Source organism: Puma concolor, chromosome C1 (assembly GCF_028749965.1).
Source record: "Puma concolor isolate L17-30 chromosome C1, mPumCon1.1.hap2, whole genome shotgun sequence".
NCBI lineage: Eukaryota > Metazoa > Chordata > Mammalia > Carnivora > Felidae > Puma > Puma concolor.
Genome location: NC_141674.1, coordinates 139,009,195 through 139,035,928, shown reverse-complemented (window position 1 = coordinate 139,035,928; position 26,734 = coordinate 139,009,195). Strand labels below are relative to the sequence as shown.

Genomic DNA, 26,734 nt, shown 5'->3' with positions numbered 1-26,734 from the left:
TGGGCCCTGATGCAGTATGATTGGTACCCTTACAAGAAGTGAAAATTTAGACACAACTCACACAGAAGGAAGACAATGTAAAGACCCAGGGAGAGGATAGCTATCTACAAACCACGAAGAAAGGCCTGAGGCAGATTCTTCCTTCATAGTCTTCACGAGGAATCAATTTGCCCACACCTTGCTCTTGGACGCCTAGGCTTTGGACCACTGAGAAAATAAATTTCTGTTATTTGTGCCACCTAGTTTGTGGTATTTTGTTATAGCAGCGCTAGCAAACTATTACAGATAGCATGGACATCTTCCAGGTCTATGTAATTTCTGTACATGTACAGTAAGAAAGAATATCTCAGAATTGGTATCAAAATCCTTGAATTTTATTTTTATTAGAACCGTTATAAGACATGTGCCATCCTCTAGGTTAATCATTGTTGTGATCAGAGGTATTAAATGGGTTCATTGCCTTAGCCTGTCCTAAGATCCACTTCTACTGTAGTCTGATGCCCCAGTAGCAAAGAGCTTGAATGGAATATGAGAACTCCTGCAAATGGAGGAGCAAGGAATGGATGCCAGGTAAATGCCTTCTCTGTTTTCCATCCTTCAACTGCTCTCCTCACTAACAAAAGGAAATAGTGGTATATATGTCCAAAAGGCCTGTATGAGCTTTTTTATTAGGCCATTCATTCTTATAATGAAAAAGTCAGATCAACCTCAGTGTCAGCCAGTAGAATGACTGGCTCATCTGTGATGAAACCACAGAATGGATTAGCATCCCTTCTATGCAAATGTTAAAAAGAATGGGCTGTATTTACATGGCTTGAAATGGAAAGCTCTGTATGACCAAAATAAAAGATGTGAGTTGTGCATAATATTTATAGAATGATGATAATTACAAAAACAAATTATATTTCTGAATATACATATAGGTATGTATATAAATTGTTTTAATGTGTAGGATACCTACCTAACTGGCAACAGCGGTTATGTCAGAAGAAGGGTGTAGGGTTAGGAAGAGTAACTATGGGGACTTTGGCTTTGTGGAGGGTTTTCTGGCTATTTATGGGAATACGTTCAGGTAATTAGTACTTGTAACATTAAAAAATAAAGTGCTTAGTATCATATCTTGAATCTAGAGAGCACTTAGTAAATATTAACAGTTATTATTATTATCAAGAATAGGTGAGAACTTCCCAGTCACATTCCTACTGACAAGTATAAATTAGACCAGGGAAAACAGCTTGGCAAGAGGGCCAGATGACATATATATAATGTGTACATGTGTGTATATAAATGCACAGTATAAGTGTAGAAAGTCCTTCACCAAGCTGGTAACTATAATTACCATTGGGGGGGTAATTAAATAGGGAGGAGATGAAGGCAGATTTCATTTTTATTCTAACTTTTATATTTTTTAGCTGTTCATAAACATGCATCATTTTAGTATTATTTGTAGTAATCAAAATTATTCTTCTGTAATCCCTGGTTTGCTTCTATAATCTATATCTTCATTGATTTAAAAACTAATCCCAGCAAGGGAGAACAATTTGCAAAAGCATTTATTTGAGTCCTGTTTGTGTTCCTATATTCTGGGCAATTGAATGAGAATGAGGATTGTTTGTCAAACCAGGACCAGCTGGGATTCTCTGGCTGACTCCCAGGCGCAACTGTGAAGAAACGGATATTGGGTGCTCTCCCACCTCGTCAGGAGCAGCATTTCTCCTGTCTGCTCTTGGCACCCCCTAGCATCCTGTGCCCTGCTAAGGTGTTAACTGACAACTGACAGATTTTACTAAGAGCCTACTCTTCTCAGTAGTATTTGCATTTTAAAAGTTGACTTTAAAACTTGAAAAAAAAAAAAAAGCAAAATTCAACAACAAAAAAACACACAAACTTCTAAGATTTGAGGCATGAAGTTCCTTCACAATAGCAAGTTCATACCACAAATCTCTCATCTTTAAAGCAGATAAACAAATGTTCTCCTGACATCTGAGTTCCCATTAGCTACCATCTTGTGGTGATACATTTTTATGCAAAATTTACTATAGAACAGTTCATTGTGGTCATTCTACAACCACCCAATCAGTACAATTCCAAAATAACGTGGCTTTCACCTTCTTTCCTGAAACTGCTCTCTTTAATGTGCCATCATTAAGATCTAATTGCCAGTTTGAGGGACTTTTTTTGAATTTAATTCAGTACTCTCTAGGAGAGAGGTGTTAGCATTTGTCACAGTTTTTAATTTGTCTGTTTATCTGTCCCCCCACCTTAATAGGGAGCTTCTTATGTCTGAATCTCTGATCCATTCATCTCTGTATCATTGTTTTCTTTACAACACTTAGCCCATGATAATGCTAAAAATAGATATACCACCTGATACCTGCTGGAAGATTGGATGATTTGGGAAGCCCAGTGCTGATCACAGAGGAGGCATGAATGAAGAAAGTGCAAAAACACGACAGGTGTGGGAGTTTTAGACTGAGGATATAATTTAAGCAGGTAAATTCTCCTCGCAGCTCTTCCAGGATGCTACTGATCCATTCTTCAGGTGGCCTCTGATTATACAAATTAGGAAGACATGTAGGTTCAGCCAGTGCAGGAAGCAAACCTCATTGAGGTTTGACTGCAAGACAGGAGTTTCATTTCCATCATGACACTGGGTAAAATATAGGAATGAGAGAGAAGAAGAGCGTTATTCCAAAACAACAGCAAGAAAGTAACTTCAGTGTCCAAGGTGTTATTCATACATTACTTTTATCCTATCCCTAACAAAACAGGCCAGGTCTCTTCAATACTGTAAATATACTTAAATATTAAAGCAATAGAATTGAAGATGGCTTTAAGTCACTTTTAATGACCTTCCAAGCAAGTCCCGAGCTCTGTGGAAGAGGTAGGTGCAGGGTTCAGCTTTGAATGTGAGTTTTCAAAATGCTGTAATAAAGACTACCACTTCTGAACATTATTCCACAACCCCCCCCAATCTCCTGTAGGTTCCTATTGTTTTAGTCTCTAAGGTGCAGATCATGTTTGGGTTTGTTCTGGGAAGGGATAATGGGTGGCAGGAGGGAGGACTTCTCTATGTCTGCACACAGGTGATAACTATGCTAAGATACACTGACTGTCTTTCTCTGAACACTTCTGAATTTAGAATAATTGTAACTTTAGCCTGCTTTGTGACAGAAATAAAACCATTGTAATAGAAATGTGTCATAAGATCAATGTCTTCTACTTCTAAAACAAACATCTTTCCTATGCCTCTGTGTTTGTTTTGCCTTTAGAAGTTGAGTCCTTTATCAAACAGTAGGAGACTATTATCTGGTGATAATGTATTTTGATTCTATTGCTGTTCTCTCAAAGCTGGTTTTCTCTGGGCCCATCTTTCTGGTATATTTGTTTAATGACATGTTTAAAAATCTTTGTAAGAGATGTATTAAAGTGACAGATATTTTATATTGCCAACATAAACCACAATCTTCAAGGTTGAAGATAAACTCCATCCTGGTCTCAACTACTATATGCTTTAAAGCTCTTAGCTGCTTTTCAAATGCTGGCATAGTTGTCAATCATTCTGTATCATGCTTATAGTTTGTGTGAGGAAGCCATTTGTTAAATTGCAGCCTTCTAAACTCAAAGAACATTCACCAAATGCTTTCAGATAAAATGCCACCTTATTCTGTAAATACTGGGAAACTTGCAAGGAGAAGAAATACCTGAGGGAAACAAAAATTATGGGAGAGAGAAGAATCAATACATTTCTCCATTCTCTGTTAAACTTTTGATAACTAAAAATATCACTTAATTCTGTTTTCTATGCATTTTTGTTATTCTAGATAGAACAGCTGCCACACTGGTGGACTCTGTTAGGATTTTCTTCGTATTCCACCGCTCTTTCCCCTCCTTTTGGTAGACCCTACTGTTCTCTCTAGACAGAGGCTTCAGGATGGCAGAGATACTGAATGGTAAGTGAATATTCCTTCCCCCACCCCACCCCCTTAACAATACTACCAGTCCCCTGCTCTACATTGCTGGTAGCTGGCACCATCAGTCCCATAAATTTTCACAATTCTTCTTTGTACTAACACTTCTCATCCTGTTATTTTAGTCAAATATGCAGAAGACTGAGACTGAGCTTACCTCTGAAGTACCAACTCAAATGTTTATCATTTATTTCCTTTCTTTAACCTACAGGATTGAAGTCCATGGTTGCCAACCAAGAGATAGCACATGTGCACTAAATAGTGTGTGAAAACTTAGTAACTATTACATCTCAGAATGCATAGTATGTATATTTATATGTCATATGATATAAAACTATTATTTTCAGTGTATGTTTACAGTAGGTAAAGCAATATGTGACAAGTTAATAGCTTCTATGTTCAGAGGTGGGAATTGCAAATCATCTCAGAGGAGAGTTCTCATTATGGGAAGATTTACTTCAGTGATTCTTTTTAGTTAAGCAGTTGTAAAGCAAGAAAGTCCTATTGTTCTGGAGGAATCTTGCAATAGAAGCATTTTTTGGCACCTATTTGTTTTCAGAATTGTCTTTTGAGAGAAAGATGACCAGAAGCCAGGATATCGTCTGGTAAGAATGAATGTAATATCCTGGCTCTTATCCTTGAGATTAGAAATTAAGGAAACCTATACGGGTGGGCCAAAGTCACCCAGTCTATCTTAGTCTATGTGGGCTGCTATAACAGCATACTGTAAACTGCGTGGTTTATAAATGATAGAAATTTAGTTCTCACAGTTACAAAGGTGAGGAAATCTGAGATCAAGTCTCTACAGATTAGGTGTCTGGGAATAGGGTGCTTACTGGTTCACAGACTGTCATCTTTTCATTATATCCTCACATGACATAGGGGTTGAAGGAGCTCTCTGGGTCTCTTTTTATGAGGAAAATAATCTCCTTTATTTTAATTTTTTAAGCATAGTTGAAAATTTTATATTAGTTTCAGGTATACAAAATAGAAAATAGTGATTTGACAACTCTGCAGGTTATGCTATGCTTACCAAATGTGTATCAACCTTCTGTCACCACACAACAGTATTACAATACCATTGACTAAATTCCCCATGCTGAACTTTTTACCCCCATGACTTATTCATTCCTTAGCTGGAAGCCTCTATCTACTACTCTTTTACTGCTTTTTAACCATCCCTCCCACTACCTTCCTATAGCAACTACCAGTTGTCTGTATTTGAGTTTGTTTCTACTTTTTGTTTATTTTGTTTTTTAGATTCCACATGTAAGTTGCAATCATGGTATTTGTTTTTCTCTGACCTATTTATTTTTTTAAGTATAGATATATATGTTATCTTTGTTTCAGAGGTATAATATAGTGATTCCATAACTTTATACATTACACTGTATTCACCGCAAGTTATTTCACTTACCTTAATGCCTTCCAGGTCCATCCATGTTGTCACAAATGGCAAGATTTCATTCTTTTATAGCTAAATAATAATACATTTTATATATAGTCCACATCTTCTTTATCCACTTATATATCAGTAGATACCTAGGTTGCTTCCATATTTTGGTTAATGTAGATAATGCTTCAATAAACATAGTGGTGCATATATCTTTTTTTTAATGTTTATTTACTTTTGAGAGAGACAGAGACAGTGACAGAATCCAAAGCAGGTTCCAGGCTCTGAGCTGTCAGCACAGAGCCAATATGGGGCTTGAACCCATGAGCCACAAGATCATTACCTGAGCTGAAGTCAGAAGCTTAACCAACTGAGCCATCCAGGTGCCCCACATATATCTTTTTGAATTAGTTTTTGTTTTCTTTGAGTAAATACCCAGTACTGAACTTATTGGATCATATGGTATTTCTATTTTTATTTATTTTTTTATGAAATTCTGTTTTCCACAGCAGTTGCACCAATTTACATTCCCATCAACAATGCACAAGGGTTCCTTTATTTTCACATCTTCTCCAGCAGTTATTTCTTCTCTTTTTGATACTAACCATTCTGGCATGTGTGAGGTAAATCTCATTGTAGTTCTGACTTGCATTTCCCTGATTATTAGTGATGTTGAACATATTTTTATGTTTGTTGGCCACCTATAAGTCTTGGGAAAAATGTCTATTCAGGTCCTCTGCCCATTTTGTAACAGATTGTTTTTTAGTGTTAAATAAGTTGTATAAGTTCTTTATATGTTTTGGATATTTAACCCCTTATCAGATATATCATTTGTAAATATCTTTTTCCTTTCAGTAGGTTGCCTTTTGATTTGTTGATGGTTTCCTTCACTGTGCAAAAGCTTTTTATTTTTGTGTAATCCCTATCATTTAATTTTGCTTCTGTTTCTCTTGCCTTAGGAGACAGGTCTAGAAAAATGTTTCCATAGCCAATATCAAAGAAATTACTACCTATGTTTTCTTCTAGGAGTTTTATGGCTTCAGGTCTCACATTTAGGTCTTTAATCCATTTTGAGTTTATTTTTGTGTGTGGTGTAAGAAAGTAGTCCAGTTATATTCTTTTGCATGTAGCTGTCCAGTTTTCCCAACATCCTTTTTTGAAGAAGACTGCCTTTTCCCCAATATTTTCTTACCTCCTTCCTCATAGATTAGTTGACCACATAACTGTGGGTTTATTTCTGCATTCTCTATTTTGGTCTATTGATCTATGTGCCTATATTTTTGCCACTACCATACAGTTTTGATTACTATAGCTTTCTAGTGTATCTTACAATCTAGAATTGTGGTAACTCAAGTTTTGTTCCTCTTTTTCAAAATTGATTTTGCTATTCGTGGTCTTTTGTAGTGCCAAACAAATTTTAGGATTATTCTAGTTCTGTGAAAAATACTATTGGTATTTTGATAGGGATTGCATTAAATCCCAGATTGCTTTGGGCAAAACATTTAAACAATAGTCATTCTTCCAATTCATGAGTATGATGTATGTTTTTGTGTCATCTTCAATTTTTTTTTTTTTTTTTTTTGTCAGCATCTTATAGTATTCAGAGTACAGGTCTTTTACCTCCTTGGTTAAATTTATTTCTAGGTGAATGGAATTATTTTCTTAATATCTCTGATATTTTGTTATTACTATAGAGAAATGCAACAGATTTCTGTATATTAATTTATTACCCTACAACTTTACTGAATTTATTATTTCTAATAGTTTTTTGGTAAAGCCTTTAGGAATTTCTATGTATAGTATATCACATCAAGTGCAAATAGCAAAAATTCTACTTTTCCCTTCCCAGTTTGGTTGTCCTTGATTTCTTTTCCTTTTCTGACTGCTGTGACTAGGACTTCCAGTACTGTGTTGAATAAAAGTGGCAAGAGTGGACATCTTTGTCTTCTTTATGATCTTATGAAAAAAGCTTTTGGTTTCTCAACATTGAGTATGATATTAGCTGTGGGTTTGTCATAACCTTTATTATGTTGAGGTATATTTCCTCTAAACCCACATTATTAAGAGTTTTCCTCACGAATGGATGTTGTATTTCATTAAATGTTTTTTCTGCATCTATTGAAATACAATTTTTATCCTTCTGTTAATGTAGTGTGTAATGTTGACTGATTTATGAATATTGAACCATCCTTGTATACCCAGAATAAATCCCACTTGATCATGTTAAATGATCCTTACAATGTATTGTTAAATTCAGTTTGCTAATGTTTTGTTGAGGATTTTTGCATCCGTGTTGGTCAGGGATATCGGCCTATAGTTTTTTTTTTTTTTTTTGTGGTGTCTATGTCTGGTTTTGTTATCAGGGTAATTCTGGTTTCATAGAAAGTGTTTGGAAGCTTCCCTTCATCATCTTTTTTTTAATATTCTGAAAAGAATAAATGTTACATCTTCTTAAACATTTAGTAAAATTCACTTGTGAATCTATTTGGTTGTGGACTTTTGTTTTTTGGGAGTTTTTTGATTACCAACCTAATTTCATTTCTATTTACTAATCTTTTCAGTTATTTTGGAAAACTGTATGTTTCTAGAAAATTATCCATTTCATCTAAAATTTCCACATTTGGCACATAATTTTTTATAGTAGTCTCTTAAAATCCTTTGTATTTCAGTGGTGTTGATTGCTTCTATTTCATTTCAGGTTTTATTTATTTGGGTCTTCTCTCTTTTTTAAATGTTTATTTATTTTTGAGAGAGAAAGACATAACATAGAGAGAGAGAGAATGAATCTGAAGCATGCTCCAGGCTCTGAGCTATCAGCACAGAGCTTGATGCAGGGCTCAAACCCATGAGATCATGATCTGAGCCTAAGTTGGACGCTTAACCCACTGAGCCACCAGATGCCCCTCTCTTTTTTCTTGATGAGTCAAAGGTTTATCAGTATCATTTACCTTTTAAAAGAACCAGGCTTTTGGTTTTGTTATTCTTTTCTATTTTGTTTGTTTGTCAATTTGGTTTTTGTTCTCAATTTCATTTATTTCTGATCTGATCTTTATTATTTTCTTCAATTAACTTTGGGCTTTGTCCTTTTTTTTTTTTTGTTCTTTTAGTTATAAGGTTACACTGTTTGAGTTTTTTGTTTCTTGAAATAGGCTTGTATTTCCACATGCAATATTTCCCTTTTAGAACTCTTTTAGGTGCATCCCAAAGATTTGGATGGTCATGTTTTAATTTTCATATGATTCTATGCATTTTTTTATTTCTTCATTGACTTTCAGTTGTTCGGCTGCATGTTGTTTAATCCAGTTTTTCCTGTGAACAATTTTCCAGTTTTTCCTGTGAACAGTTCCTAGTTTCATACCCTTGTGGTTGGAAGAAAAAAAAAGCTTGATTTGATATCACTTCTCTTAAATTTATTGATTGGTTTTGTGGCTTAACAAGTCATCTATCTATTCTAGAGAATGTTTCATGTGCTCTTAAAGAGAATGTGTTTTCTATAATTTTTAGATGGAATGTTCTACATGTATCTATTAAGACTATCTGGTCTAATGTGTCATTGAAAGCCTCTGTTTCCTTATTGATATTCTGCCTGGATGATCTATCCATTGATATCAGTAAGACGTTAAAGTCCCTTATTATTATATTACTGTCAATATTATTGTATTATATGCTGTTAATAGTTGCTTTACATATTTGGGTGCTCTAGTGTTGGCTAGATAGATATTTACAATTGTAAAACCCCTTGTTGATTTCATCCCTTTATCATTGTTGTAAAGTCTTTTGTCTGATAGAAGTATTGCTATCCTGCTTTTTTTGTTTCCATTTGTATGGAATATCTTTTTCCATCCCTTCAGTCTGTATGTATCTTTAGGTCTGTAGTGAGCATATGCCTGGGTCTTGTTCTTTTTTAAAAAATATCCATTCTGGGGCGCCTGGGTGGCGCAGTCGGTTAAGCGTCCGACTTCAGCCAGGTCACGATCTCGCGGTCCGTGAGTTCGAGCCCCGCGTCAGGCTCTGGGCTGATGGCTCGGAGCCTGGAGCCTGTTTCCGATTCTGTGTCTCCCTCTCTCTCTGCCCCTCCCCCGTTCATGCTCTGTCTCTGTCTGTCCCATAAATAAATAAAAAAACGTTGAAAAAAAAAATTTTAAAAAATATCCATTCTGTCACCCTATGTCTTTTGAGTTTGATTATATATATATATATATATATATATATATATATATATATACATGTATATTTTGATTATATAAATATATACATATATATGTATATGCTATTTTAAAAATTGTTCTTTGGTTGTTTTTTGTATTTCTTCTTCCTTTTTCTCTTGCTCTCTTTCCTTGTGATTGATAACTTTCTTCAGTGTTACACTTGGCTTCCTTTCTATTTTTTGTATATCTAGTATAGTTTTGGTTTGCATTTACCATGAGATACGTATATAACATTCTAGGAATATAGTATTCTTTATTAGGTTTTTGGTCCTTTAAGTTTGAACACACGTTAAAGGTACTTCATTTTTATTCCCTCGTCCACATTTCATGTATTTTATGTTATATTTTACATATTTTCTTTTATATGTTATCTTAAATAACATTTTAGATACAATTGCTTTTATTACTTTTGTCTTCTAACCTTACTAGTTTTTAAAATATTGATCTACTACCTTTACGTTGCTGAACTCTGTTACTTTTGTTAGTGATGAACTCTGTTACTTTTGTTAGTCTGGGACCTCTATTGCTTCTCAGTCTTTTGGTGAAGATCAAGTATAGTCTGGAGAACTCTATCTCTCCTTCAATTTGAAGTGATAACCTTGCCTGGTAGAGTAATCTTGGTTGTAGGTTCTTTTCCTTTCAGCACTTTAAATATATCATGCCACTCCCTTCTACTCTGCAAAGTTTCTGCTCAAAATCAGCTGATAACCTTAAGGGGTTTCCCTTGTTCATAACTAGTTATTTCTCTCCTGTGCTTTTCAGAGTCTCTCTTATCTTTAATCTTTGTTATTTTATTTTTTTTTATTAAAAGTTTATTTAGGGACACTTGGGTGGCTTAATCAGTTAAATGACCAACTTTGGCTCAGGCTATGTATGATCTTGCGTGTCTGAAGTTTGAGCTCTGCGTCGGGCTCTGTGCTGACGGCTCAAAGCCTAGAGCCTGCTTCAGATTCTGTCTCCCTCTCTCTCTGCCCCTCCACTGCTTGTGTTGTCTCTCTCAAAAGTAAATATTAAGAAAAAAAATTTTTTTAAAAGTTTGGGATGCCTGGGTGGCTCAGTCAAGCGTCCAACTTCGGCTCAGGTCATGATCTCACCATTTGTGGGTTTGAGCCCTGCGTCAGGCTCTGTGCTGACAACTCAGAGCCTGGAGCCTGCTTCAGATTTTGTGTCTCCCTCTCTCTCTGCCCTCCCCCACTCACGGTCTGGCTCTGTCTCTCAAAAATGAATATCTTTTTAATTAAAAAAATTTAATTTAAAAAACTAAAACAATTTTTTTTTTTTGAGAGAGAGAGACAGAGAATACCAAGCAGGCTTTGCACTATCAGGTTAGAGCCTGACATGGGAGGCTCTCACAAACTGTGAGATCATGACCTGAGCTGAAATCCAGTCAGATGGTTCACTGACTGAGCCACCCAGAGGCCCCAAGCTTTGTTATTTTAATTAAGTATCTTGGTATAGTGCTCCTTGGGTTCCTCTTGTTTGGGATTCCTTGTGTTTCCTGAACCTGGATGTCCATTTCCTTCACCAGGTTAGGAAAGTTTTAAAAATTATTTCTTCAAGTTTTCTGCCTCTTTACTTGAGGTAGTGCAAAAGATCCCTTAATATATCCTCATTTTTAAAATCCTTTTTTTCCTTTTTGTTGTTCAGCTTGGGTGTTTCCCATTATTTTCTTCCAGATCACTTATCCATTCTTCTGCATACTCAAATTCACTATTTATTCCTTCTGGTATATATACATTTTTTATTTCAGTGTCTGCAATTATTTTCTGTCTTATTATTGAAGTTCTGAGTTCATCTACTCTATATTCTTGGGAATATCTTTATTACCATTAATTTTAACATGTTATCATGTAGATTATATCCATTTCATTTTCTTCTTTTTCTGAGGTTTGTCTTGTTCATTCTTTTGGAGTGTGTTCCTCTCATTTTCTTTAACTTTCTTCTTTTGTTTCTATGAATTAAGTGCAACAGCTACTTCTCTTAAATGCTCAATACTGTGAAGTAATGATCTTGTTCATGGTCTTCCCTTGTGTAGACTGTGTGCCTCGTGACTTTGGCTGACTGGAGCTCTGCCTGTCATGGGCTTGATGTCCAAGGGAATTACAACTGGGGCCACCACTGTTAGATGGACAGAGATGAAGTGAGCATGGCCCAAGGAAGTCCCAGGGCTCTTGGCACAGAAGGCTTCTTGACATGACAACTGAAACTTTAGTGGACAGGGGCTGGGGTAGTCCTGCTACTCTCTGTATAAAGGGAGCCCTGGGAGGACAGCTGAAACTAAACTAGGTACAAGGGGGAATCCAGGGACTCTCCACCCAGAGGGTGCCCTAACAGAACTGCTGATGCTTGTGTAAGTATAAGTTGGATGGTTCTGGAACACTCTTTGCAGGGGGTGCTCCTGTGGGACAGTTGGAGCCAAGACAGGCATGGGTTGGAGGTTTTCGAGGGCACTTTGCTCAGGGGATGCCTTATGGAGTAGCTGGAGCCATGCTGGGTGCAGGCCAGGAGTTCCTGGGATGTTCTGCACAGGGCTACCCTGGTACATAATCTGGAGCTGAAATTTTCCTGAGGTGCTGTATACTGAGGGTTCCCTGGAAAGTTGTCTGGAACCAAAAGGTATGGGCCTGGAGCATTCTGGAGTACTTTAGATTTGTATTACCTTAGCAAGATATCTGGAGCCGCAGTGAGGACTGCCCAAAGGTGTCCAGGTGTGTGCCACCCTGTGGCAGCTTTGGAGGGATGGCTGGGGCTATTGTAGGCTAGTAATTTTTTGGTAGGCAAGCTCTAGGGTAAGCCAGATACTGCTCTTGACCCTGGTATCAAAGTGGAAGGGAGCTATAAACTGTAGTCACTCCAACTCAGTGAAAGTTTCAGCAGTCTCCAAGCCATTTGAAAGAATTAAGGCTGGGATTTTTATGTTCTAGTTGCTGTTTTAAACCTTGTTTGTTTGTTTAATGTTCCAGGACATCCAAGATTGGTGTGGCCTAGAGGCTTGGGCTCGCTGAGGCAGCAGGCCAGCTATGGTATGAGGACCCTACTTCTATCTGTACTATCAAGATGGAGGGGGAACATAAACAGTGGGGCTCACCAGGTCCTCTGACCCAAAGAGAGTTCCAACATCTCCTTAGCCATTTGGGAGGATTTAGGGCTAGTTCTTTTATATTCTAGTTGCCCTTTAATACCATGGCTTTTGTCTGTCCTGGGACACTGGAAAAATCTGCTCATAGGCCCTTGTACTATCCCCACCAACTACAGTTACCAGTGCTAGGTGTAGGGATCCCTTTGTTATCTTGTCTCTATCTCTCTTGCTCTTCTTTAGGTGGTGTTTTGATTTGCAGAATCTCTTCAGCCCTTAATTTTAATTCCAGAATAATTTTCATATAAATAGGTAGATTTGGTGTGTCCATGGAGGTGGTAAGTTCAGGGTCTTCCTATGTCACTATCTTGGGCTCCTCTCTCAGCATTGATCTTTTTTAATGATAGCCCTCATGAACTAATGACCTCTCAAATACTGTCGCTTTGGGGATTAGCCTTTAACATAGGAATTTTGGAGGACATTAACATTCAGCTGATAGCAGAATCCAAGGCTAGTTTATGATAAAGGATACCAAAAGCCCTAGAAGGGTTCTCACTATGAGATAAATGGCTGGTAACCTGATCATAATATGGATCCAGGTGTTTGTTTTTTTTTTAGATTAGAGCTAGCAAAACATGTTTCTGAGCCAGGATGTACCTGCAGGTATTGGACCCTTTGAGACAAGAAACAGGCCAGCAAGGCCATCACTACATAATGTATTAGTGTTCCTTGTATCAGGGTATCATTTATAGTAACAACCATTTGATACCAATATGGCAATAGCCCTGAATTGATAGGATTTTACAGTTCTCTACCTTGTGTTTAGAATATGGAAAGTGAGCCCCAACATTATTTTATAGGGTTCAGAAGAATTTTCCAAATGGAAGCCTACAGTAATCTGAAGATTAATTGGAAAAATAAGAATTGACTGTACTTGTATATCTAACTTATAAAGTGGGTAATACTACTTATATGTGGATATTACCATGATACCCAATATTCAGATGCATTAGCATTAGTGAATATATAGTCTTTTGACATTTTGTATCTTATTAATTAGCAGATGCCATGTGGGAGTTTGGAAAATTACCGAATTATCTTGGAAATTATATAAGCTTTTCCCATTACTCCTCAAAACTCTTAGATATTAAACAAAATAGCTTTGCTTCATCTGGGTACAGTGATAAGGAAAAGGTCTAGATGCATTCATGCCCAGGGAATGGAGAAATCATATATGAAACAATCAGTGGGAATTTGCTAGTCTTTAAAACCCTTAGAGGAATAGAGGTGACAGGTAACCAGGTATATTTGCTAGAGCTGCCTTAGCAAAATATCCCAGACTGGGTTGCTTAAACAACAAATGTATTTTCTTCCAGTTCTGGAGGTGACATCTTTCCTTGGCATTCAGATGGCTATCTTCTCACTGTATCCTCATATGGTCATTCCTTGGTCTGTGTATATGTCTTAATATTTTTTTCTATGGATAGCAGTCATATTGGAATGGGACCTACCCCACATGACCTTGGTGGCAGGCCACAATTCTGCACACAGCACAATAGCTTCAGGAAGATCCAGAGGTTCCTAGCTTTTTCTCCTCTGGACTTGGTGCTCTGTTCTTAGCCCTCAAATCTCTGAAATTTGATCCTGCAGTGTTGGGGCAGGGGTAGTTCAGCTCCTGTTGAATGGTGGAGGAAGACAGGATGGGAGATGAGAGAGAGTCATTAATACATAGAGCTGGTTCAGCCATCCTCAGATCAAAGTGGAAATGACTTTCAACATAGCAACATTTTGCTAGGTCATTATTAGTTTCTTTTAGATGATCTATTTTCTATTTCAGATATGAAATTGGTTAAAATGGCTTTTGTGGGGAGGCTGAGTGTTTTCCACAATAACACAGCATATTCGCTAACAACCGAAAGAGACAAATATTAATTATAAACTAGTCACACAGGGAGTCTGCTTGTACACACTTTTTGTTTTCCCTCGGGGCCTATCATAGTGCTTCTTAAATATGTTTTGATGAATTACATTTTGGTTCACCTAGTTTTACAAAATACCTTCAGGCTTCCTCAGGCTGTGCCCAAATGTCTCTTGTAGATGGTCAAGTTTTACAAACCACGGGAGTGATTCATTTTGTTTTGTTTTTTAATTCTGATGGCCATGATTGATCAGCTAGATTGAACAGATTTTTTTTCATGAATTCATGAAAAAAAATTATACTCTTTTTCTTAACAGAAACAGCTGGTGTCAATGATGCGGATGGCTGAAGTTTTATTTGGAGAACAGCAGTTGGTATAAAAACTCTTCGGCTGCTTGCATTTAAAATACCCCATACAGACACATACCATGGAGAGGATGGCAAGGCTGAAATTTTCCAACATGCTACTTAAACCTAAGTTTAAGGACCAGATGAGCTTGGATTGCACCTGACCATTTTTTTTTTCAATTAAATTTTTTCTCTGTTACATGTACCCAAGATTGATCCATTTGTATGTGGACCTTCTGACTTTTAAATGAATAAAATCATGGGGCGCCTGGGTGGCGCAGTCGGTTAAGCATCCGACTTCAGCCAGGTCACGATCTCGCGGTCCGTGAGTTCGAGCCCCGCGTCAGGCTCTGGGCTGATGGCTCAGAGCCTGGAGCCTGTTTCCGATTCTGTGTCTCCCTCTCTCTCTGCCCCTCCCCCGTTCATGCTCTGTCTCTCTCTGTCCCAAAAATAAATAACCGTTAAAAAAAATGAATAAAATCATTGTATTTCATTTTTAATGAAGGAAGAAGAGAAGAAAATAGGCACAAAAGTCTGAAATAAAAGTTGGGTTAGGCTTCTTCCTAAATTTCATGGGAAATTTTAATCTTATAAGAGATTGAGAAATTCCCAGGGTGGAATAAGATATTAAAAAATAAGGCATATTGTGGGCCTCTTTAAGGAGGAGAATTAATAATGGTAATAAAATAGCTACAATTGTATACTTGCAATCTGCTAGGTATTTTACAAACTTGATTTTTCTAAATAAAGATCAGAGAGGTTAAGTAACTTCCCCATGTTCACAGAGGTAATGTGTTAAATCAAGAATTTGAACGCAGTCTCTGGCTCCAAAGCTCCTGCCTTTAAGCATCCCCTTAACTATTGCACTATGACATAGGTTGCCTCCAAAATGTCCCTTCTCTAAATTAAGATACCCTTAACCTCCTTTGCCTACTTTTTCCCATACTTTTTGGCTCTATAGTCTATATAACTAACCAGTTCTTGCTTTGAACCTTAGTAAGTTTGAAGAAGAAACTAAGCAAAATATAAGGCTCAGAACCATGTGTTAGAAGCCTGATATGGGAGAGGGAAGATGATGCTGAGTTCTGCTCATCCCATAGACACAGTGAAGGAATGTGTACTCCAACTAAAAGACTGGTACCACAGGTATTCCACAGCTAGTGACAGGCCACATTGATAAGGGAAGATGGAAGAAAATGCACTTGGGAAACAAATCCTCAGCATGAATAACCACGAACAGGAGACACATCACAAGCACACAGATGAAAGGGGATCAGACCTCACCCTCGGCAACCCCCCAAGCCCTGGGAATGCCCACAGGAAATAGGAGCCCCCATAATATATGGCTTTAAAAATCAATGCAGCTTAACTTTGGGAGAGCCAGAAACTATAGGAAACCGATACTGCACCCTTAAAGAGCCACATCACTAAATAATTCAGCCTGAGACAGCACAGAAGCAGCTCTTTGAAATGTGCCTGGGTTATACATGAAGGAGATGATTAATTACTAACTTTATCATGTGTGCTAGAGGGGCAGGGACCTTCAGGAAATTTCTTCAGAAGTAAAAGTGCTGGTAGGTACTATTTCTCCTCTCCTCCCCTAGCCTATATATTTAGGTGCTTGCAGAGCTATCACTAACCCTCTCCATCTGTCTTGCTAGTACCAAGTGCCCCACCTCAACGTCTTCCTGAAGATATCCTCCACAAACCTACCCACTCCCATAGGTGCCCCTCCAAAGTGACTCTCATCATGGAAATCAAGAAAGCTAACCCCACACATCACACCTGCAGTTCCTATGCAAGGACTCTGAGCTGGCTGCACAAATTCTGCATCTTGTTACACCCACAGCTATCACACTGGCTCATTGTAGCCAGCAAGGCTAAAGGCCAGCCTTAACTACCTACATTCCCCAGCAATAGTGGCTTAACCACAGAAGGCAATTATGGATAGCCCCTACTGGGAATACACTTGGTTCTGGTGGCCAAAGGGGATTATACCAGAGGACAATTTCTACAAGACCACTACCTTCTAGATCAAGAGGTGTAACTGACCTACCTGATACATAGAATACATGCAAAGAGTGAGACAAACAAGATATAGGAATATCACCTAAATAAAACAAAATCATACAAAAAAGAGCTTAAAGGAGATAAGCAATACATCTGATAGAGTTCAAACTAATGGTCATAAAGATTCTCAGCAGACTTGAGAGAAAAGTGGGTGAACTCAGAAGGAACTTCAAAAAAGAGATCTAAAATGTGTAAAAAAAAAAAAAGAACCAAAGAATTGAAGAAGAAATAAAATGAAAAATACACTAGAGGGAATCAACAGCCGATTAGAAGATGCAGAAGGATGGGTCAGTAATCTGGGGAATGGAAAGTAACCAAGATGAACAGCAAAAAGAGAAAAAAATAACAAATGAGAATAAGTTCAGGGACCACTACAATATCATCAAGCATAATAACATTCACATTATAAAGATCCCAAAAGGAGAAGAGACAGGAGGAGGCAGAAAATTTAGTTGAAGGTATAACAGCTGGGAACTTCCCTAATGTGGGGAAGGATATAGACATCCATGTCCAGTATTCACAGAAAGTCCCAAACAAGATGAACCCAAGGAGATCCACACCAATACACATAAAAATTAAAATTGCACAAAGTACCAATAAAGAGAATTTTTAAAGCACCAAGAGAATAACTAGTTACATACAAGGGAAACTCCATAGTATATCACCTGATATTCCAGCAGAAATATAACAGGCTAAAAGGAAGTAGCATGATGTAAAGTGCTGAAAGAAAAAACCTACAACCAAGGTTAGCTACAACCAAGTAAAACTAATAAAAGAAAATTATTATGAGAGAAAAAATTACTTTTACTATGTTTTTATGTGTAAATAAAATATAAAGCTAGTAGGGAGGTTAAAACACAAAAGTAGTAAATTTAACTACATCTACAATAATTAAGGAATACGTAAAATATAAAGATATAAAATAGGACATATACATAAAATATTGCCCAGTAAAAATTCAGTGCTTTTACAATATGTTCAAACTTAAGTGACTATCAGCTAAATGTAGGCTGCTATACACAAGAGGATGTTATACGTGAACCCAATGGTAACCACAGATCAAAAAACTTTGATACACAAAAATAAATATAAAGGAATCAAAGCATAATAATAAAAGCCACCAAACCGCAAAGGGAAAAAGTGAAGAAGAGAAGAAAAGAACTACAAAAACAACTGTAAAACAAATAACAAAATGGCAGTAAGTACATACATTTCAATAATTACTTTAAATGTAAATGGACTAAATGTTCCAATCAAAAGTAGGCTAGCTAAATGGATTTTTAAAAGACCCATCTATATGCTACTATAAGAGACTCACTTCAGAGCTAAAGACACATACAGACTGCATGGTATGTTTTTTCCTCCTTTTACTCTCAAACATAAAAACCAACCAGGGTAGCCATATTTATATCAGACAAAATAGACCAGAACAAAAATGGTAGCAAAAGACAAAGAAGGAAACTACAATGCCCTTCAAGGATCAGTCCAACTAGAGGTTATACCAGTTGTAAATATCTATGTACCCAACATAGGAGGACCTTAATGTATAAAGCAAGTATTAACAGAAAAACTGACAAACTGATAGTAATAGTAGGGGGTGGTAACAACCTACTTACTTCCATGGATAGATCATCCAGGCATCAAATCAACAAGAAAACTGGCTTTAAATGACACATTGGACCAGGTGGGCCTAATAGATTCATATAGAACATACTATCAGATATAGAATATACATTCTTTTCAAGTGCACATGGATATTATCCAGGATACATCATACGTTAAGACACAATTCTAGCTGTAAGAAGATTAAAAGCCTATCATCCTACTTTTCTGAGAACGGTATGAAACTAGAAATCACAGGAAGAAATATGGAATCAACATTATATTGAGACTAAATAACTTACTATTAAGCAGTAAATGGGTCTACCATGATAAAAGGAAATTTAAAAAAACATGGAGACAAACTAAAATGAAATCACAATAGTCCAAAATGTCTGTTAGACAGCAAAAGCAGTTCTAAGAGGGAAGTTTATAGCATTATAGGCCTACCTCAAAAATAAGAAAAAAAATCTCAAATATTCTAACACCCCCCAAAATTTTTTTGTTTAACAACATTAACATGAGCAAAACCCAAAACTAGTAGAAGGAAATAATAAAGATCAGAGCAAAAATAAATATGAGACTACAAAGACACATACCTAAAAGAGCTGGTTCTTTGAAAAGATAAAAAATGTAAAAGAAATTTAGACTCATCATGAAAGAAGACTAAAATGAATAAAATCAGAAGTGAAGGAAGAGAAACAACCAGCACCACAGAAGTTACTATGAAAATTTATATGCCAATAAATTGAATAACCTAGAATAAGTGGATAAGTTCCTAGAAACATACAATCTTCCTAAATTGAATTAGGAATAGAAAATTTGAATAGACTGACTACTAATAGTGAAATTAAATCAGTAATCAAAAACACCCAACAAACAAAAGTCCAGGCCAGATGGGTTCACAGGTGAATTTTATCAAACATTTAGAGTTATTATCTATTGTTCTCAAACTATTCCAAAAAGTAGAAGAGGAAGGAAAACTTCCAAATTCATTCTGTGAGGCCAGCAGTACCCGGATACCCAAACCAGACAAAGACACTACAGAGAAAACAGAAGACCCATATCTCTGATTAACACAGATGCAAAATCCTCAACAAAGTATGAGAAAACGGATTTTAACAGTACATTAAAAGCAATTTTTCACTGCTATCAAGTGGAATTTATTCCAGGATGCAAGGGTGATTCAATATTCACAAATCAATGTACTATATCACATTAATAAGAGAAAGGATAAAACCCATATGATCATCTCAATAGAACCAGAAAAAGCATTTGACAAACTAAAACCTCTATTCATGATAAAAACTCCACAAAGAAAGTTTAGACGGAACAATTTATTCTCTCCAAACCTCCATTTCTCATATATCAAATGGTGATAATGATGGCTATCACAGAAGTGCAACTCAGAACAATGCATGCTTGCATCTAAGTACTCTTATCTTAAGACATCGGGTTATGCGTTCACTCAGGAACAAGCCAGTCAATACGCAACAGTGTAGAGTTTTGTGTATGAGGTTTGGAAGCCAGATTGTTTTTGACATAGGGTGAGTGAATCTCTCTTTCTGAGCCATAGTTTCATTAACCAAAACCCATGTGTTTTGTAAATAAGCAATGTTGATGTATTGATTCATAGAGAAAAGCTGTCACTAAAGCGGGAGGAATCCCTGTAGTCCATTCCTTCCCGTGAAGTTCAAGACCTATAAAGGGAACTAAGTCTCTGTGAAAATTGCTTAAAGATCTTAAGATTGAGGTAAGAATAATTGGAAGATGTGAAAATTTAATGGCATAACTATAAGATGACCTGATATATCCACCTCAAAATAGTGACTGTTTTGTCACTGACACAGGAATGTTGCAGATACACTGGCCACAATCCATTGCTGGTTATTTCTATATTAAGGATGGCTTCATAAGTAGGACAGGGCTAGGGCTAAAGTTTTTGGTTATCCTCTCTCAGAAATAAATAAGTCTGATATGCCCTGTGAATCTTCAGTTTCCAAATTCAATGGCTTCCCATCCTCTCTACACTTGTTTTTTTTTAGCTATGATAAAGGAAGAATATCGTTAAAATGTCCACTACTACCCAAAGCAGTCTACACTGATAGATTGAGATATCTCAGTAGATAGAGATTCAATGCCATCTGTATCAAATTACCTATAGTATTTCTCATAGAACTGGAACAAATAATCCTAAAATGTGTATGGAATCAGAAAGGACTCTCAATAAACAAAGGAATCTTGAGGAAGAACAAAGCTTGAAGTATTACAATCCATGATATCAAGATACACTACAAAGCTATAGTATTCAAAATAGTGTGGTGCTGGTATAAAAATAGACACATAGATCAATGGAAAGGATAGATAGACCAGAATGAGGCCCTACTTATATGGTCAATTAAACTACAAAAAGGAAGCAAGGATATACACTAGGGAAAAACAGTCTCTTCAACAAATGGCGCTGGGAAAACTGGACAGCTACATGCAAAATAATGAAACTGGACCACTTTCTTACACCATACACAAAAGTAAACTCAAATGGATTAAAGACTTAAGTGTGAGATTTGAAACCATACAACTCCTAAAAGAAAACATAGGCTGTAATCACTTGAACACTGGCCTTAGCAACATATTTATTATACATATGCCTCTTCAGCCAAGGGAAACTAAAGCAAAAATAAACTATTGGGGCTACACCAAAACAAAAAGCTTTTGCACAGCAAATGAAACAATCAACAAAATGAAAATGCAACCTACTGAATGAGAGAAGATATTTGCAAATGATATTCAATAAATGGTTAATATCTAAAGTATGTTTTAAAAAAACTTCTATAACTGAACACAAAAAAAAACTCCCAAGTAATCCAATTTAACATGGATAACATGAATAGACATTATTCCAAAGAGTTTATAAGGATAGCCAACAGACACATGAAAAGATGCTCAACATCACTAATCAAGGAAATGCAAATAAAAACTGCAATGAGTTATCACCTTGCAGTGGTCAGAATGACTAGTATTCAAAAGACAAGAAATAACAAGTGTTAGTGTGGATGTGGAGAAAAGGGAACAATTTTGTACTGTCAGTGGAAATATAAATTATTGCAACCACTGTGGAAAACAGTTTGGAGTTTCCTTAAATAAGTAAAAATAGAAATAGCATATGATCCAATTATTCCACCCCTGATATTTACCCAAAGAAAATAAAAACACTAATTTGAAAAGATATATGCACCCCTTTATTTATTGAAGGGTTATTTACAATAGCCAAATTATGGAAGTAACCCAAGTGTCCATGGATAGATCAATGGATAAAGAAGATATGGTACATACATACAATGGAATCTAACACAGTCATAAATAAAGATGAGATCCTTCCTTTTGTGACAACATGGATAGACCTAGAGGGGATTATGTTAAATGAAAGAACTTGAGATGGAGAATGGCAAATACCATGTGATTTCCCTCATGTGTGCAATCTTAAAACAAATGAATAAACAAACAAAAAGAATCAGAATTATAAATACAGAGAACAAACTGATGATTGCCAAAGAAAAAGGGAATGGGGGATTGGCAAAATGCAAAATGCGGGAAGGGTAGTGGGAGATCCAGGCTTCTAACTATAGAATGAGTAAGTCACAGGAATAAAAGGTACAGCAGAGGGAACATAGTCAATGGTATTGTAGTAGTGTTTTACAGTGACAGCTACCCTTGTGGTGAGCCTCACATAATATATGGAGATATTGAATCACTGTGCTGTACACCTAAAAATAATGTAACATTGTGTGTCAAAAAATTGTATACTCAAAAAAATTTTAAAGAAAAAAAGATGTGGTCCACACACACATAATGCAGTATTACTCAGCTATAAAGAAGAATATCTTGCCATTTTCAATAACATGGATGGACATAGAGGGTATTACACTAAGCGAAAGAAATCAGAGAAAGACAAATACCATATGATTTCATTTATATCTGAAATCTAAAAAACAAATGAGCAAATTTTTTAAAAAAACAACAAAACAGAAACAATATCATTAATACAGAGAATATGTGGTTTCTAGAGAGGAGGGAGTTGGGGAGATGGGCCAAGTAAGCAAAGACGATGAAGAGGTGCAAACTTCCTGTTATAAAATAAGTCACCAGGATGAAAAGTACAGCATAGGGAATATAGTCAATACTACTGTAATAACTTTGTATGGTGACAGAGAGTAACTACATTTATCACGGTAAGCATAGAATAATGTATAAAATTGTTGAATCACTATGTTGTAAACCTGAAACTAATCAAACATTGCATATAAATATACCTCAATAAAAATAAATGATAAAAATGCTAATTCCTTTTTTCCCTTTTTCCTTATATAACCTTATTATGGAAGCTCACAATTACAAATAAAGTTTCCCTAATGAATGAACCTCTCCTGATAGCTTTCTCTAAATTTGGAACACTTTAAATGATGGAAAAGTTATTTTAACATAAATCAGCTTTTCGGAGCCCAAATTGGTCTCTCTATTATCCCCATACCTTGGTTTCCTCTCTCAAGTCATGCAAACGTAGCACACATTTTATTTCTTCTAAAAATTTCTTAAGAATAATACATAACTTGCTACAGTAAGCATGGCAGAGAGACAGGAGACAACCCTCTTCCTGGTCTCTGAAATTTAATAAAATATCATCACCCTGTTTGGATCTTTTTCATATACAATGATATAAAATGACATTTTCTTGTGTTTTCACATTTTTAGGTCAGCGACATCCTATCTCCTAATTAGTGCTCTGTTGCAGCTGTGTAAATGTAGACACATTCCCTTGGTATTTTACTGATACTTTACTGAAAAGATTATTCTAAGATATTTAAAAGAAAATGTTCTTTATCCTCTTTTTCAATTTTATTAAATTAATTTAAAAAATTAAATGTCAGGGGCGCCTGGGTGGCGCAGTCGGTTAAGCGTCCGACTTCAGCCAGGTCACGATCTCGCGCTCCGTGAGTTCGAGCCCCGCGTCGGGCTCTGGGCTGATGGCTCAGAGCCTGGAGCCTGTTTCCGATTCTGTGTCTCCCTCTCTCTCTGCCCCTCCCCCGTTCATGCTCTGTCTCTCTCTGTCCCCAAAATAAATAAACGTTGAAAAAGAAAAATTTTAAAAAATTAAATGTCACATTAAGAATATGATACAACTACATATCCATTAAAGAGGACTGTGGAGTTTTTTTTTTCAATTTTTTTTAATGTTTATTTTTGACAGAGAGAGAGGCACACATACAGAGCATGAGCCGGGGGCGGGGGGGGTGGTGCATAGAGAGACACACACACACATACACAGAATCCAAAGCAGGCTCCAGGCTCCCAGCTGTCAGCACAGAGCTTGACGCAGGACTCAAACTCACAGACCGCAGGATCATGACTTGAGCTGAAGTCGGACGCTCAACCGACTGAGCCACCCAGGCACCCTGAGGACTGTGGAGGTTTTAAAGCATTTCTGCAAAGTCTTTAATACCATTCCCATTAAGATATAGTGTCTAATTTCCTTTTCTTTGAATTGAAGTGGAATGCAGTGGAAGTGATGCTCCACAAATTCTGAGACCAGGTCCTAAAAGGCAACGCTACTTTAACCTGGCTCTGTCTCGGGACATTAACTCTTGCACCCCTGACAGCATACACTGAGGTGTCATGTAGGTGTTCTGAGACATAACTGCAAGTTGAGGTCCTAGGCCAGAACCGCCTAGGACCTCAACCTCAGAACTCAGAGACGGCATCATAGAAAAGCAATCATTTACTAGTATTAAGTCTAAGATGGTTTGTCTTGATACACGGATAACCAGAAAATATTTTAATGCCACACAGAGAACTAGAGAATATTAGATGCCATAGCTAAACATAAAATGTAGGGTCTTCGCTTTGGAACTAAGACATGAGAAGTGGCTGGAGGAGGCTCAATCTGTTAGCAAAAATGTTTGTTGCCTGTTATAATGTCTTGATGAGTTTGTCAGTGAAAACTTAAATAAAAGTGAGTAAACACTTATCAGAAGTTGGAGGAGGGCACCTGGGTGGCTCAGTTGGTTAAGCATCCGACTTTGGCTCAGGCCATGATCTCATGGTCCATGGGTTCAAGCCTCCCGTGGGGCTCTGTGCTGACAGTTCAGGGCCTGGAGCCTGCTTCGGATTCTGGGTCTCCCTCTCTCTCTAATCATGCTCGTGCTTGCTCTCTCTCTCAAAAGTAAATAAACATTAAAAAAAATTGGAGGAAAAGAAACCCTGGTTATGTAGTTGTGTGAAATTTACCAACAGCCTTTTGAAATTTGGAAAATAAATATACCTAATGAACTGGATAATCTGCCTAAGGAAATTTCCAGGCATACTTTTGAATATTCCACCTGATTTCTTCAGCTGGTTATCATAATATGAGAAAAGAGCTAAAGAAATAAGAGCTTTTAAAAAGTAATTAAGTATAAAGAATCCAGGACTTTGGTTTAAAATAAAACAGTTTCTCATTTCCAGTCCCTGTAGATGGTAAACTATTCTCAAGTTAAGAAATAGCTTTCAGGCAAAGATGAGATCCAGGGCACTGCCAGGAAAACATGGTCTAAAAATGACTTTAGAGTAGTTTATAAGACTTCAGAAGGATTTAAAGTGGTGCCTCATATACCTTTTCAAGCAGACAAGAAAGCCACCTAAGAGCACATAAGAGCATACTTCACATTTTCTCTCAATTAAAAAAAATAGGGCTTCTAATAATGTTTAGGGCATTATCCCACAGAAACTTTAGTGGGAGTTGGAGGTAGAAAAGACTTTGCCTCAAAACTTTTTATGTGAACAGCTTTTATTTAATAGCATGAACCCTAAAAATATTGCTTGAAAAATCCATAAAAATTTTAAGAAAATCATACTGACAGAAACACTGCCAGCTTGGACTAAAAGGGAAAGCAATGGTGTGAAATGAAAAGTACTCTTGGTGTACCCAAACTTCTATGGGAAGGAAGCAAGCAGAGAAGACCATTCAGTTATAGTCACAGGTTACATTTTAGGCAAAAGGAAATACAATTCAAAGGGAAAAACCAAGAGCCATGGAGAATTGTCAGACAGCAGAACTATTCCCTAATCAAAGAAATGGTAACATATGCATTTAAGGATTTCAGAATTATAACAGACTAGTTACTGTTGTATATCTCCGTTTTTCTTTTCCCTTCTTTCCCTCCCTATATAAGAATATCTAACTTATGTTTCTCACATCACTGTATTTTGGGTGAGAGGTAGATCATTCGTTTCTTTAAATCACATGTATTCAGATCTACAGTATACTCAAGATGCTATTCCTGAAAAACATACCCAAGGTCAACTGGATCTCATTTAGACGATAGCATCATAGAAATTCAGCCTGAGACTGAAGGTATAATAAATGAGATTTTAGGAGGTACTGCAGAAGTGAGCATGTATATTTCTCATGTGAAAAGAGAGGAAATAATTTGGGCTCAAAGAATGGACTGACAATTCTTCTATCAAAAGGTGTCATCGAATTCCCCTGTCTTTAAGTATGTATAGCCTTGATGACTCACCTTTAGCAAAGAGAATCTGACAGAAGAAAGCTGCATGATTTCCAAGCATAAGTCACTCCTTTGTACCACGTCTCTCTTAAGATACTCGCTTTTGTAATCCAGTTGCCATACTGTGAGATGATCCAAGGCCTGTAGAAGAAGTCAGTTGTAGGTGTTTAAGCTGACCACCACAGCTGAGATCTCAGCTAACAATCAGTATCAATCACTAGACATATGAGGAGGAAGCATTCAAGGTAACTATGGTACCTTGAACTATGGCTCATGGTTACTATCTGACAGCAACATAAGAATACCCAAGAACTAATCTCTGTCAACTTCCAGAACTGAAAGAGATTAAAGTAATCAAATTATTGCTGTTTTATGCCATTAAGTTTGGTGTAACTGTTTTATACCTTTAAGTAACTGAACAGGGATACACACACACACACACACACACACACACACACACACACACACAGAGGGAGGCAGGCCTGGAATAGTCTCCAATGCATGTTAAAAATAAAAAGGAGCGGGGTGCATAGTATGCAATTATTGTTTTATTTTTCAAGTGTGTTGGTTGCGACTTTTTTCTCAGAATTGGTAACTAGGATGTAAAGCT

General features: G+C 36.7%; 2 long non-coding RNA genes across 2 annotated transcripts; one reads left to right on the top strand and one right to left on the bottom strand.

Annotated features, from left to right (window-relative positions):
• Positions 1-1,396: 1,396 nt before the first annotated feature.
• On the bottom strand, positions 1,397-26,259 carry LOC147578462 (uncharacterized). Its single transcript, XR_015254286.1, has 2 exons — positions 26,137-26,259; positions 1,397-2,650 (listed from the first exon to the last, which is right to left on the bottom strand). It is a non-coding gene; the product is annotated as an uncharacterized LOC147578462 (long non-coding RNA).
• On the top strand, positions 12,465-15,119 carry LOC147578463 (uncharacterized). Its single transcript, XR_015254285.1, has 2 exons — positions 12,465-12,595; positions 14,884-15,119. It is a non-coding gene; the product is annotated as an uncharacterized LOC147578463 (long non-coding RNA).
• Positions 26,260-26,734: the final 475 nt, after the last annotated feature.